Below are 13197 nucleotides of genomic sequence, written 5' to 3'. Positions count from 1 at the left end.
TTTTTTTTTCTCTGGCTCTCTTCAACCCAGAGTAAGACACCTGTCTGACTACATAAAAATACAAGCATCTAAACAGCTGGTTTTCCATTTTAGAAATAAGAATTAGCAAGTTGTACAACAGGTGTGTGTTCTTTTTTTTTCTTCTCCTCAGTACAGTATTAACACCTATTTCTTTATGTTGTGACAGTAGATTTCCCCTGTTATATTTGCCAGTGGAATACAAATAATTAATGATTCGCCTTTCATTCTGATTGAGGATTCTGCACCCTGGCATTTATTAAGGTGGTTTAAGCTGTTTCTGTTGTGGGGTTTATAGACTTTTTCTTTGATCAGTATCTTTTTAATATGTAGCAGCTGCAAATACTGTGAATTACATTCACCAGGCATTCCTCCAACCTAGAAATCTTAGGAGTGAAGCCTGGAACTACTGTTTCTAACATGGAAGGACTGGATATGAAACAGGGATCAACTCTTAAGTCATCTATTGATTCCAAACCCCCCCCCCCAATAATACTTATCAGTAAAGATAATTCTTGTCTTAGCAAGTTATAGTGTTTAAAAAAAAATTGAAATAGGATTTCCAAAAATTAAATTGAACTATAAAACTTTCTTGTTCAGTGTAATAGTGTTGCTGATTCTATTTAAATAGTGTTCTGTGAGACTGTAGAACAGAAGGTAGAAGAGGTAGTCCACAGCCAAACAGCAAAAAAAATCCTGTCCTTTGTGTTCCCTTAAAAAAAATAAAAATAAGTTCTGACTTTTCTGCATTTGTGGAAAACATGAGCATTTATAAAAATTGACTATTACTAGAACTACAGGTCGGGCAACTAAAAATATTTCTGTAAAAGAGCTTATTAAGGAAAGTGGATTTGCTTCCCAAAATCACAACTTGGTACTTGATTAGATAGGATGGGTAAGAGGCATCATGTCCAGGACTATCACTCATTTAACATTTTGCGGAGCTAAGTCGTTTCTTATTTATACTTTCTAAAATAGCTAGTGAATTGTATTTTTAAAGCAGAAGATAGCAGGTAGATACGTTACCTTCTTAAAATGCATTGAGATTTGCATGTAAGTAAATAACATGGGCTGATCTCATTTTCACTATGGTTTTTCACTGAAAAAGTTGTCAGAAGCTAAAATGAAAGTTATTGGCAAAATGATATATGCAGCAGAGATAAAAAATGTTAAGCTTGGAATTTTACACTTAGAAGAAATAAAATCCACTTGAGAAATACAAGCCTACTATAATTTCATTGACTTTAATCTTTTAGGACTTCAAGATTCCAGAAATAGTGAAGTTTTTAGTCTTTGATTGAAAACTGGTAAATGGGGATTAAGTTTATTTAATAAGCAGTAGTTATTTTTTTGCATAGAGGTCAAGGTCACATTGTTCAAAGGCATTCTACAAGCATAGCATGCTTTTATAATGGAGAAAAAGTGCATATTCTTGCCACCCACATGTATTGGCTAACAGGTCGTAACTAAGATGTAGTATACTCTTAATATAGGTAAGTTGGTTTGTAATTTTTCATGTTAGCTGGTTGAGCTAAACACTAGGGTAGAGCTAGGGACAGACATTACACATAAATCAGTTTAAGTGATCAGAAACTGGTTTAAATCAGTAATAGAACAGACATTCAGTGCACATAAACCAGGTTGAAAGTGCGTGAAATTAGTTTGTGATAAACCTGGTTGAATGTAGTATCAGACATAATTGATTTGTGTTAAACCGGTTTATGCAGTATCTGTCCCAGACCCTTTTCTGGTTTTAACTTTAAACCAGATTCCCCCAGCATGCCAGATGCTTTGCAGCCATGGGTGGGGCTTTCAACTCCACAGCAAAGCTGGCCCCTCCTCTGTGCTCCCTGGCTGGAGCTCCAGCGGAGACTTGCAGGCACAGCCGGGTCTGACTGGCTTCTCCCTGCCCCATCCTCCCTCTCACCACTCCCTGCATACCTCCCTCCTCTCTTCTCACAGCACGGACTGTGTTAGCTAATGCTGAGAGGTGGCTGTGTAAGGCAGACAGGACAGTGTCTGCCTGGGTCTTTTTGGAGCTAATCAACAGGTAGCTGGTAACATCCCTCCATTGCTTCCTTGGAAAAAGCTGTTTAAGAAGAGCTTTAAGTATTGAGAGAAGCTTTTTTTTTTTGCTGATGGGTTGATAAATAATGTGCAAGTCCCTGCTATGTAAGCAAATGCTGTGTAACTCCATGCTGGCTCTGCTGGTCAGAGGAGCAGTTGGGGGGGGGGGGCTCCCTAATCACAATGTTCTGCCAGGGGCTGGCCATGCCCCTCTAGGCTCAGCAATTTGGAAGGGAAGGGAGGGCTGCTCTAGTGCCCTCTGGCTGCTCTAGTGCCACTACAGGCATGTGCCTGCATTTTCTCAGTCCAGAAGGGATGTCTGCAGTTATAAACTGGTCCATCCTAGCCAGGTTAGACTAACCTGCAAAGATTGAATCAATTCAGTCTCAGACTTTTTGAATATCTGTCTCTAGCCTATAGGGGATAAACTAACAGGTATAGAAGTGGTGAACTTCCTTGTCCACATTAGGATTTTACCATGTAGTGGTAAACACATAAGAAGACAACTTTTTTTTTCCTAATAAAAGTTAATCCACAGAGATGCACACATGCTAACAGCTTCTTCCTTAAGCGTTTTGCAGCCGAAGACAATGATTTTAGGCAGAATATCACAAATATGATAGTGTGACAATTTTGTCAAAGTAATAACGGAAGCCTCCTCATCTGAATGATTTAAAGTTAGAATAACTAAAGTGCCTGGGTATAAATCTGTAGATTTATACAGTGAATCTCAGGTTTCTTCTGTTCTATGACAAATGTATAGGTAATTTCAAAAATATAGCATAAGGACAATAGGCAGGCAGGGTTCCTTGGGTAGATGTGATACATTTTATTAGACCAACTGAATAGTTACAAAAAAGTTCTTTGCAATTATAAAACCCAGCAGTATAAGGGCAAGCCACTTCTTTTTGTGATGTACCTGGGTTATGGATGGAAATGTATAATGTAAATTCTAGCTGTCATTGTTCCAGGCAGTGAGTCTCTCAAAAAGAAGATACAGTGTTATAGGAACTTCTTGACTTCTTACTCCTATACAGATGACTAAGCTATTGAATTTGACAACTTTAAACAAAGATTGAAACTTATGCCACAATTCATGAATACCTTTTTAAAAGTGTCCTTGGCAATATGGTGGCCCTTATTTCTATGGGTAGTTTCTTTGTTTTTTTTAAGCGGTAGGAGGATTAGAATTCTTGAACAGTGCCCTGTGATCAATACTCTAAACGAGCTTCACTCTGTGAAAAACATTCTCTCTTGTTGTTTGGCAGTACTAGGAAACAGTTTGAAGCCTAACAGTGCTACACTGTGGATTAATGAAAGGATCCTTGCTTAATATTAACTTTCCGTCTTTATATTCATTCATTAACTAAACAGCATCTCCAGAGGGATTGTGGTGCAGAGCAAATCTAATAGGTAGTGCTAGTGTTGTTGCTTCATGCCACCTCATGAATCTTGGCTGATGACATGAGGAGGCATTTTCTGAAGAAGTGGTTAATATAGGCTATCTTCTGTCTTCATAACAGAAAAATTATTCAGGCAACTTTTTCCACATCTTGCACACTTTTTTTTCCCTACTTGGGCTTAGCTGACTCCTACTGTTTACATGGCCATTTATTTTGTATTTCCTGTTAAGCTTTGCCTCAGCTTCCTAAAAATGGGTTGATTTTTAGTTATATACTGCACCCTCTTTATAAGCTCATCCTTGGGGGCCTGATAATATTTTCCGAGAGCAGTAAAGCAATAATATTACACTCTTTGGCTATGTACTTACAGTGGTGGGGAAACTTACATGATAATGTCTATATTTTTTGCTGAGATCTTACAGGCATATCCTTTCCCACATAGGGCACTCCTTCAAAATGGCAAAATTAAATCCCTTGTTCTTGTTCTTGCTATCAGAATTTGAGACAGGTGGCATGGGGGAGATTTAAGTTCTAAACCTTTTTTTTTTTCTTGGTTTGAAAAAAATTTCTCAAAATACAAAGGTCTGCACTGCAAGTCTGAAGATCCCGTTTTCCAGTCTGGTTTGATCTAGAAAAGGAGTCAGAGTTTCACCTAAAGACTTGCCATTTTAAGTTTGCCTCATAGAGTAATTATGCATTAAAACCTATGTTGGAAAGTTAAGCACTAAAAAATTAGGGAATTCCAGAACTTTGCTTTAAGAGATTAACATCAATATTTAAGATTTCAATGCTGAAGCAGTTAGAGAAAATTTAATTAACCATGTCATTTCGCCTATACATGTGCTCTGAGGTGGAGATGAAGTGTTTTAATTAGAGCGGCTCTCGGGAGCCCCTCTAATTAAAACACCCGCAGCATCTCATGTATTCAGCCTCCTGTATTTCAAAGTGCCCCCGCCACCATTTTGAAACACGGGAGATGCTGCAGCACGCAGACTCGGTTAATCAAGTCTGGTCCAATGCGTTCTAATCGGAATGTGTTGGAGCATGTGTAAAAGTGCCCTGGGTTACAGGACCCCATGGTGAATTTCTAAGCACTCTTTTATAAAACATTAAAAAAAACCCAAAAACAAAAATCTTAAAAGATTAAGATTACTGTGTTCAGGAAAAACTGTGTGGTAGAGTTGGCACCCTAGAAACATTCCCCCAATCTGTCAGTGTCAGGAAGGAATACATCCTGATGACAAGCAGCCAGCTGGACAGATTTTTAAGTGTAAAAAAAAATTGAGAGAAGTCCCTGTTTTGTTCAGACCCTGTAAACTCAAACGTCTGTAGGTGTTGACTCCGTTTTCCATTTTTATACCATTTGTTTTTAATTACAGCTGTATGTTTCTAGAACTGAAATTGGAGACCACCTAGGAGATGAAATTTTAACACTAAAAAATATATTGGTGAGTAAGTAGTCTTTCTGAAATTCATCTGTAAAGGCAATTTATAAAGCAGGAAACAAAGCAGATGTTTAACGGCAGAGAAGCTCACAGTCATAAGTTAAAATTGTCTTTAGAGGCAGGGCATTAGACTTTGCTTGCACCACATGTTTTCTTTCTCTCATCGGAGCCGGTCCAGTGCATAGGGTAATCTGTTCAATTCTCAAAATTAATTGCATACTGATATCTCAGTTCACTGGTGGACACACTCCATCTTGAAGCATTTGACTCATTTTACCATTGAAAGTCTTTGTGACCATTTCTTTGAATGCTGATCTTACCAGTACCCTATTGTCTTGTTCCTATTTTCATAAGGAATGGAACTGTTTGCCAGGTTAGACTCCTGACTTGTCACTTTTGAGTTCAGTCAGATTGCTTACTGGGAGTTACTGGCTAATGTTCTGGAAGAATTGGAGCATTGGCAAACTGATTATGGAAACACTTGCATACTACGTTTACAAAAATGTATGATTTAGATTTTACCACTCTTTCACAGGGTGTGGGGAAGTGGGAGGAAACAACACACAATAATTACTTTAATCATTCCTCAGTTTCTCCTGCTCTTGGTGATGGTGGTGATGATCCTCATCTTTAAGTGCTTTGAGTTCTTCAGTGCTCAATGTTTATTATAGAGTTTTTTTTCTTCTTCAAATGTTAACTTGGCTTAATTTGATTTCTAACAGTTCTCAGAATATAAACAGATGCTTAAAAAGGTGCTGTTCCTGTGGCTTAGATTCTGTTAATTTTGTCTTCGTAGAAACTATAAATGCTTTCTTGACAATCTGTGGTCTTGGATCACAAAATCATTTCCAAACAAATGTTTATAGACCAGGGAAAATCCCTGTCTAGAAGCTCTGTTTTGTTTTCCTTCCAGTCCAGTCAGCTGTCCTCCAAGAGGCAGGCACACCAGTGGGTGGCAGGAACAAACTGATGAGATTGTAGCCTGAAGAAAGAGCAAATATGAGACCTTGAATTTGTTGATGGGGAGCATGCGTGCAGGTTGCATGGGGCTGGGAGTTTAAGCAGATTTCTCTCTCTTGCCTACCTTTTGGAATGAGGACTTTGTGGAGTGAGAATGGCTTCACTGGGAATCTTTTTAAGGGGGCTGAAGTGATTATTTTCAAGTCAGAGGGATTGTTGGGCTTGATTTACCTTCAGATGCTCTTGAATGTGTGCTGACGTACAAATGGATTTCTGTCTGTGATCTTCCTTTCTTATTCACTGGCCTCCATTTTATATATCTCCTCCTCATGCAAATCCTCTTCTTTCTTAGGGGCTGAGATTTGGGAAGAGTCTTGGGTCACATACGGTTGCCGCAGGCTGTGTTTTGTTGGTGTACAAAACTAAATTATGGAACTAGTTATTCAGTGTAGTTAGGTTGTGGATCTCATCACAAGATGTCAGGGGCGAGAGGTGGAAAAAGGTTTCCAGATAGATTTGAGTAGTGGTTGGGATTGATGCAGGGATTTACCTGCGGTTTGGGCAAGGAAGTGGTGGTTGGGGGATGAGCGTTGGAGCTCTCAGGTTCTTGTTCATGTTTGGGGAATCCTGTCTCGGTTGTTTATGGTAAGCTGCTCTGATCCTTTTGGGTAGGGTGGGATATAAATCTAATAAATAAAATATGAGAGTAACTAGAATATCCAGAGTGAGCGGGGGAGAGCATGTAAAAGCTTTCATAGCCGGGTTTATCCTAAAAACTTCATGGGAATATGTTTTTCTATTGCTGTCCACTATGTGGGAAGTTATTTCATCTTCCTGGCCACTGCAACAGCTGCAGTAGCAGGGACTGGGAGTAGAAGCACCTGGTCCAAAACTGCCAGGTGCACTAGGTGCTGGCTGGTTGGGAACATGCTGGCACCTCTGTTTCAGTCCCTGCTGCTGTAGCTGCTACCAGGTTCATGGAGAAGAAAGGATTGCATAGCTGCTGCGGGCCACTCCTGCGGCTCCTTCGTGCATCCAGAAGTGCACTGCACTTCTGGATTCTCCTAGCAATCTGCTGGGTTTTGGAGCTTGGTGGGCCATACACTGGGGAGTAGCTGCAATGGCAGGAACTGGAGCAGGGGTTCCAGTATGTTCCCAACCAGGCAGGGACTGGCGGAGCAGTCGGGTAATGATCCATTTGGGCCTGTGCTTGCCAGAATGCAGTGTATTAGAGATGCTGTGCAGGTAGGAATCTTCTGCTGGGATTTGACGTGTCAAGGGGATGTGCCTTCAATCAGTGCATGAGCAAGGGCTGCTTGCTCCCCACTCCCAAACTCCTTGGGGTTTGCAGGGGGATGGGCTGCTCTGGTGGGTGCTCCATGAGTCCTTCCCACTGCTGAGAGACTGCCAGGAGCTGGGAAAAGTCCAGTAGTCCTTGTGCACGTGCTTTGTGAAGGAGCTATGCACCATCACGTTGCCACTGAAGATCAGTCCCATAGTAAATGAACACTCTAGCCCTCCTCGTGACTGAGCTGTGTCAATTTGGCCCTCCATTACTGAAAGGTTACTGACCCCTGGTCTAGACAGGTTATTAGTCTGATCTAATAAAGTAGTTCCTGTGGAGTCTCAATTTGAAGGTCTCCTAGGATTGTGGTGATTGAATTGGCCAAATCCCTTCAGCCTTGCTGTACTAAAATCTTTTGGATGACTTGAGGGTGAGTGGGACAGCCAGACCTCCCTGGAACAAATCTGTTTTGTATTTGAATCCCTAGAGAAGTTTGTGCTTCTGCAGGCAGCTCTCTTTTTTTTTTTTTTATAGGGAGAAATCCTACTGAGAACATGTGGGATGATCTCTGATTACCATACAATAACATCCTGGGCAAAACATCCTGCAAGGAGAGATTTGAGCTTTAGGAGCCTTTTGGGTCACTTTTTAAAGCAGCCAAAGTACACTTCTGTTTTAAAGTGGTTCTGACAGCAAAAAAAGGGTGCTAACCCAGGGTAGTTTATGAATGCGGAAGGAGTGATTCCTGACCCTGCTAAACTCTGGCTTTCCTCTGAACCTCCAGGTGCTTTACTATTGGGCTGAATAATTTATTAGACATAAATACTTTGCATGTCTATGACACCTTCTACCCAGAGACATCCAAAGCACTTTAGAAATGTAAGGAGAGAATTCTCGCCTGACCCTTTCATTAAGAACTCTGCATTGATAGGTCATACCAGAATTCACTCCTCACTTGTTCACCCTTCAGAGTTCTTTGATAAATTGTATTTCAGAGGAGAAGCTAGGAGAAAGCCCAGGCTTCCCTTCAGTGCTGTTGGCACAAGGCGGTTTGGGTAATAGATAAAGGATGAGATGAACAAGGGTGAGAATCATTGGCAGAGAAAGAATTAGGTGGGGATGTGGGGATGGGCAATGCAGCCAAGAGACAAGAATATAATAGGTGAAATAAGTGAGTCAGAGCTTCTGGGGTTCTGATAAGTGTGTGAAAAGATACTGGGATAGATGAAGCTGGAAACAGGCAGGATGGGACGGGGTTGGAAACTATATAGTAAAGCAATTAAAACCCTTCCAGATTTTTTCCCATCCTTGAGCTGATGCATTAACTGTTCCCTGGCCTGGTTCCTTTCGGACATCGTATGTCACCCACTTTTTTGTTCTGAAAGTCTGACTGCAGTGCAAACGCCTGTGAAATATAAATTGGTGTCTCCAGGCCACAGATGAGAGTTTAGAATTATGGTTAGCACAACAGTACATTTAACCTTTCTCAAAGGTACCCGAGTGCCAGTGAAAGAATAAGGAGCAGGATTAATATCTGACTCGACTGTTTGCCTGCTGGACTCTCTTCCACCTTGGCTCTGTTGGACAGAGGGTAAAGTGTGTCTTGTGATAGTACTTTTCTTTCTGGTCAGAAGCTGACAGTTGAACATTCAGCTCAATATGCATAACCTGAAAACAAAATCCCGTTTCATAGCGATCCTTGGTAAAATTTCTCCAAACTTTTTGATTTGGGTGGCAGACAGCAGCTTTTCCAAAGACTTGATTCATTTCATATGGACTAGATAGTGAGTGTGTCGATACATGTTATTAATCTGAAGCAATAAACTCCAGTGCATTTTTACCTGACGTTTATTGTTCTTAGGCATGCCATTTGCATGTGTGCCTGGAACTGCAGCATGTTGAGCTGGGTTGGAGGAGCCCTGGCTGGCAGAGGGTCTGGGAGGTCAGCATGCCAGCCTGGGGCTGCTCCAACCTGGCTCAGCATGCTGCAGAGGGGCTGGCTGGGGCACAAGGGTAGGGATAGCTAGCAAGCAACCCCCCTACTGAAGCACCCTTGTGGACCAGCTGGCTCCTCCAGTGTCTACACGTGCGTAGCTGTGGAGTAAAAAAAAAAAAAATCTGCAGTAGGAAGTACTTTTATTTACAAGTTATACCCCGTTGCGGATTCAGTTCATTTACTCCTGCCTAATAGCACGTGTAGGTGCCATGACACTTACTACGGACCTAATTAGATAACTGCAGTAAATGTCCAGTGTAGATGTGACCAGTAAGTTGGGGAAATGGAAGTGAATGAACTCCACGTCTTAGTATGAGGAGGTACAGGTTGTAGCTGTGTTTGTCTAAGGGCAGAGGTAGACAAAGTTCTTCAGATAAATCCAATATCTCTTATTATTTGTTCTAATATTAATATTAGACCAGATCTCCTCAATGATTACTTTGCATTGGTTTTTCACTAGCCAAAAACCAGCTGACAGGACTCAGCACTACCAGGGTAAGGGAGATCATATGCCTATAATTGGCAGAGATCTTGTGAGGGAACAGCTTGAGAGGCTGGCCATCCACAGGTCAGGTGGCCCAGATGGAATGCACCCAAGAGTGCTAAAAGAGTTGGCTGACATCATAGTGTGACCAATGGCAAGGATATTAGAGACCTCATGGCATTCGGGAGATTGTAAGAGGGCCAATGTAGGGGCTTGAAGATTGGAAGAGGGCCAATGTGATGCCTGTCTTCAAGAAGGAAGGAAAGAAGATCCAGGGAAATGCAAGCCAGTCAGTTTGACCTCAATCCCTGGAAAGATCTTGGAAAGAATCATCGAAGAAACCATCAACGACAGGCTAATGGAAGGCAGCATTCTGAGAGAGAGCCAACATGGCATAATTTTGGGTAAGTCTTGCCTGACCAACTGCATTTCTTTCTATGACTAGGTGACTTATCACCTGGACAAAGGAGAAGAGGTTGATGTCATATATTTAGATTTAAAAAAAACCTTTGACTTTGTTTCCCATGATGTCCTTATGGTAACATTTGGGAACTGTGACCTCAACAACTTTGTGGTCCAGTGGCTGGATAACTGGCTCTGTGGTTGGACCCAGAGAGCGCTAGTCGGCAGAACTGAGTCAACATGGCACACGGTGACCAGTGGCACCCCCGAGCACTCGTAACTTGGACCAGTAATCTTTAATATATTCATAAATGATCTGGATTCGGGGGTCATAAGTGGACTGGTTAAGTTTGCAGACAACACCAAATTATGGGGAAGTGCTGTCATAACAGAGGATAGGCTGGCAATTCAGGCCAACCTGGACAGGCTCGCAAGATGGGCGGAACAAAACCCAGTGACATTCAACACAGAGAAATGCAAGGTGCTCCACCTCGGGAGAAAAAATCCACATCATAGTTATAAGCTTGGCAGTGCTACGCTCACTGGCACCACGACCAAAAGAGTCTTGGGGGTCACAATGGACCACAAGATGGACATGAGCTACTAGTGCAGTGCTGCAGCTGGCAAAGCAAATAAAATTGTCTTGCATCTGCCAGTGCATCTCAAGCAAGACCCGAGAAGTCATCCTCCTACTTTACTCGGTCTTGGTGAGGCTGCAGCTGGAGTACTGCATCCAGTTCTGGACTCCACACTTTAGAAAGGATATGAAGAAGCTTGAGAGTGTCCAGAAGAGAGCCACGTGCATGATTAGGGGGTCAAGAGAACAGGCCTTATAAGGAGAGCCTGAGAGGTGTGGGAGTCTTCAGCATGGAGAAGTGAAGGCTCAGGGCTGACTTGGTGGCAGCCTGTAAGTACATAAGGGGTGTGCATCAGGAACTGGGAGAACGTCTGTTCACCAGGGCACCCCAAGGGAAGACGAGGTCTAACAGACACAAACTGCTGGAAGATTGTTTTAGACTGGACATAAGGAAAAACTTCTTTACCATCCAAGTCTCCAGAGTCTGGAATAGACTCCCCCCTAGAAGTGGTGCAGGCACCTACTCTGGATACTTTTTAAGAAATACTTGGATGCTTATCTTGCTGGGGTGATCTGACCTCCGCTGACTTCTTGCCCCGTGGGCAGGGGGCTGGACCGGATGATCTCACAAGGTCCCTTCCAGCCCTAACGTCTATGGAATCTATGAAATTATTAGTTGGTCTAATAAAAGATTTACCCAAAGAAGGTTGACTTTTTAGTATGTTGTTTCATACCATGTTTCTTAAAATCAGCAAGGTAGGTTTGGAGGCATTAAAGGGCAGATAGAAAATCTGTTGGCTTTATAGTGTATCCTATACCGTACTACACGAGTAGAATTTGTTAGGTTAATAACAACATTAAACCAAAAGAGGGAAATTAACATTCCAGTTCTGAAAATTCCCTTCCTGTCTTGCTGTGTGTTGACAGAAGACTAGACCCTTGGATAATTACTGTTTAAATTCTATACCTTTATGGTTCTTAATGTGGCCTTGGGAAGGAAACCTAATAACCATTTCTGTTTTCACTGCCACAAAACCAAACTAATTCCTGACCTACTTCACACAGGCTTTGAGGATTAGTTAATTTGTACAGTCCACGGAAAGCAGTTTATGGTGCTAGAAGTGCTAAGTAGGGAAATGTGTATTATAGGTAGAACACTGTTGACACTATTTTAAAGTAGTTTGATTTTTAGGTTAGAGGTTTTCATATAAATGTGTTATCTGGCAATTAATGTATTTTTAAAAATCCTTTGGTTGTGTACCAGACTTACAGCTATTTCTATAACATGAAAACAGTTATTATAGTAGGGTAATGGAATTTGGATGTTTTGTCTGTTTGAGGTTAAATATCTTTCTATTAAGGCTGGTTATTTTCAGCTTTAGAAAAGGGATTATATCTTTCCTCTTACAGTTATGCAATACAGAGGGGTCCCAGGACAGAGCGAACATTCTTCTGCAAATTCAAACTGGAGTCCTGCATGGTTTTTTTTTTTTTTTTTTTTTTTTTTTCAATGGTGTTTATTCCAGAACAAACATGGAAGACATTGACATGTAGCATTGTCAGCCCACTTTCATTTTGTCAAACAATTCATATTTAAACGCAGGTTAATTGTCCAGCATATAGTCACGCTGGGTGCTGAGAGACGTGAAAAAAAAATCCCTAGTGCTTTATCAGGAGAGGCATCCATTAGTATGACCCAGCTCTGCAGTGTCTGTATAGTTTGGGTGCTTTAGCAGGACTTTTTGGCACTTTTATCTAATAGCTGATTCAATCAGCTATTAGATAAGAGCACCAAAAAGCCCTGCTGAAGTGGCAAATCTATACAGATGCTGCAGAGCCGGGTCAAACTAACTGGATCCCTCTCCCAGGCACGTGCTGTGTTTGGTGTGAAGGTGTGCCAAGCTGAAAGTAAAGCGCTGTTTTGTTTTTTTCCATGTCTGTAAGCAGCCTAAATTTTGAATGGTGTGTCTATGTAGTAGATTATAACCTGTGTAAACCAGGTAAATGGCATTCTGTAATTTGGATCATTGGCTTTCTTCCAGGAGTGTTAGAGATTTTTGTTTTAAATGCAGTAGTTTTATCTTGTAAGTGGCAGGCCTTTATAGGCTCAGTAATTGTCATTAATTCTGTGTGAAACACCGTTGTTTCATATCGATGTCCGTTTTGCCATTCTGAAGGGACAGTTTTTGTTTCATTTCATTCTGAAGCGCTGTCCTGTTTTGTCAAAACTGTTTTGCTGTTTCGACTCATTTTGATGTTTCACCCATAGGCTATAATGGGGAATCATGAAAATGCCTACAACATTGTCATTTTTTGCCTGATTTTGATGCGAATTGCAGGGTTGGTAGCCCCATCTGAGGGCATGAAGCCTGCAAAGGTTCAAGGAGATAGGTGGAGAAAGTTCTCAGAAACTGCACATCAAATTCTTGAAAGCAAAACTTGCTGGCAGTGGCAGCCTCCTGTCATCCGGCATGCAGATCCAGGGGCTTGCACCCCGGGAGTGTTGAGGGGCTGTGCCAGACTCCTCCCGGGGTGCTGCTGCCTGGGACCAGCACTGGGC

The 13197-nt window shown here is 41.7% G+C and overlaps 1 protein-coding gene across 3 annotated transcripts in view; it reads left to right on the top strand.

The window, feature by feature from the left end:
• Nucleotides 1-13197, top strand: part of DYM (dymeclin) — a 370073-nt gene that overhangs the window by 40076 nt on the left and 316800 nt on the right. The window lies entirely within an intron of this gene.

This window comes from Crocodylus siamensis, chromosome 3 (genome assembly GCF_052110815.1).
Source record: "Crocodylus siamensis isolate JL-2025a chromosome 3, ASM5211081v1, whole genome shotgun sequence".
NCBI lineage: Eukaryota > Metazoa > Chordata > Crocodylia > Crocodylidae > Crocodylus > Crocodylus siamensis.
Note: the sequence above shows the minus strand (reverse complement) of the source record. Positions and strands in the feature narration are given on the sequence as shown.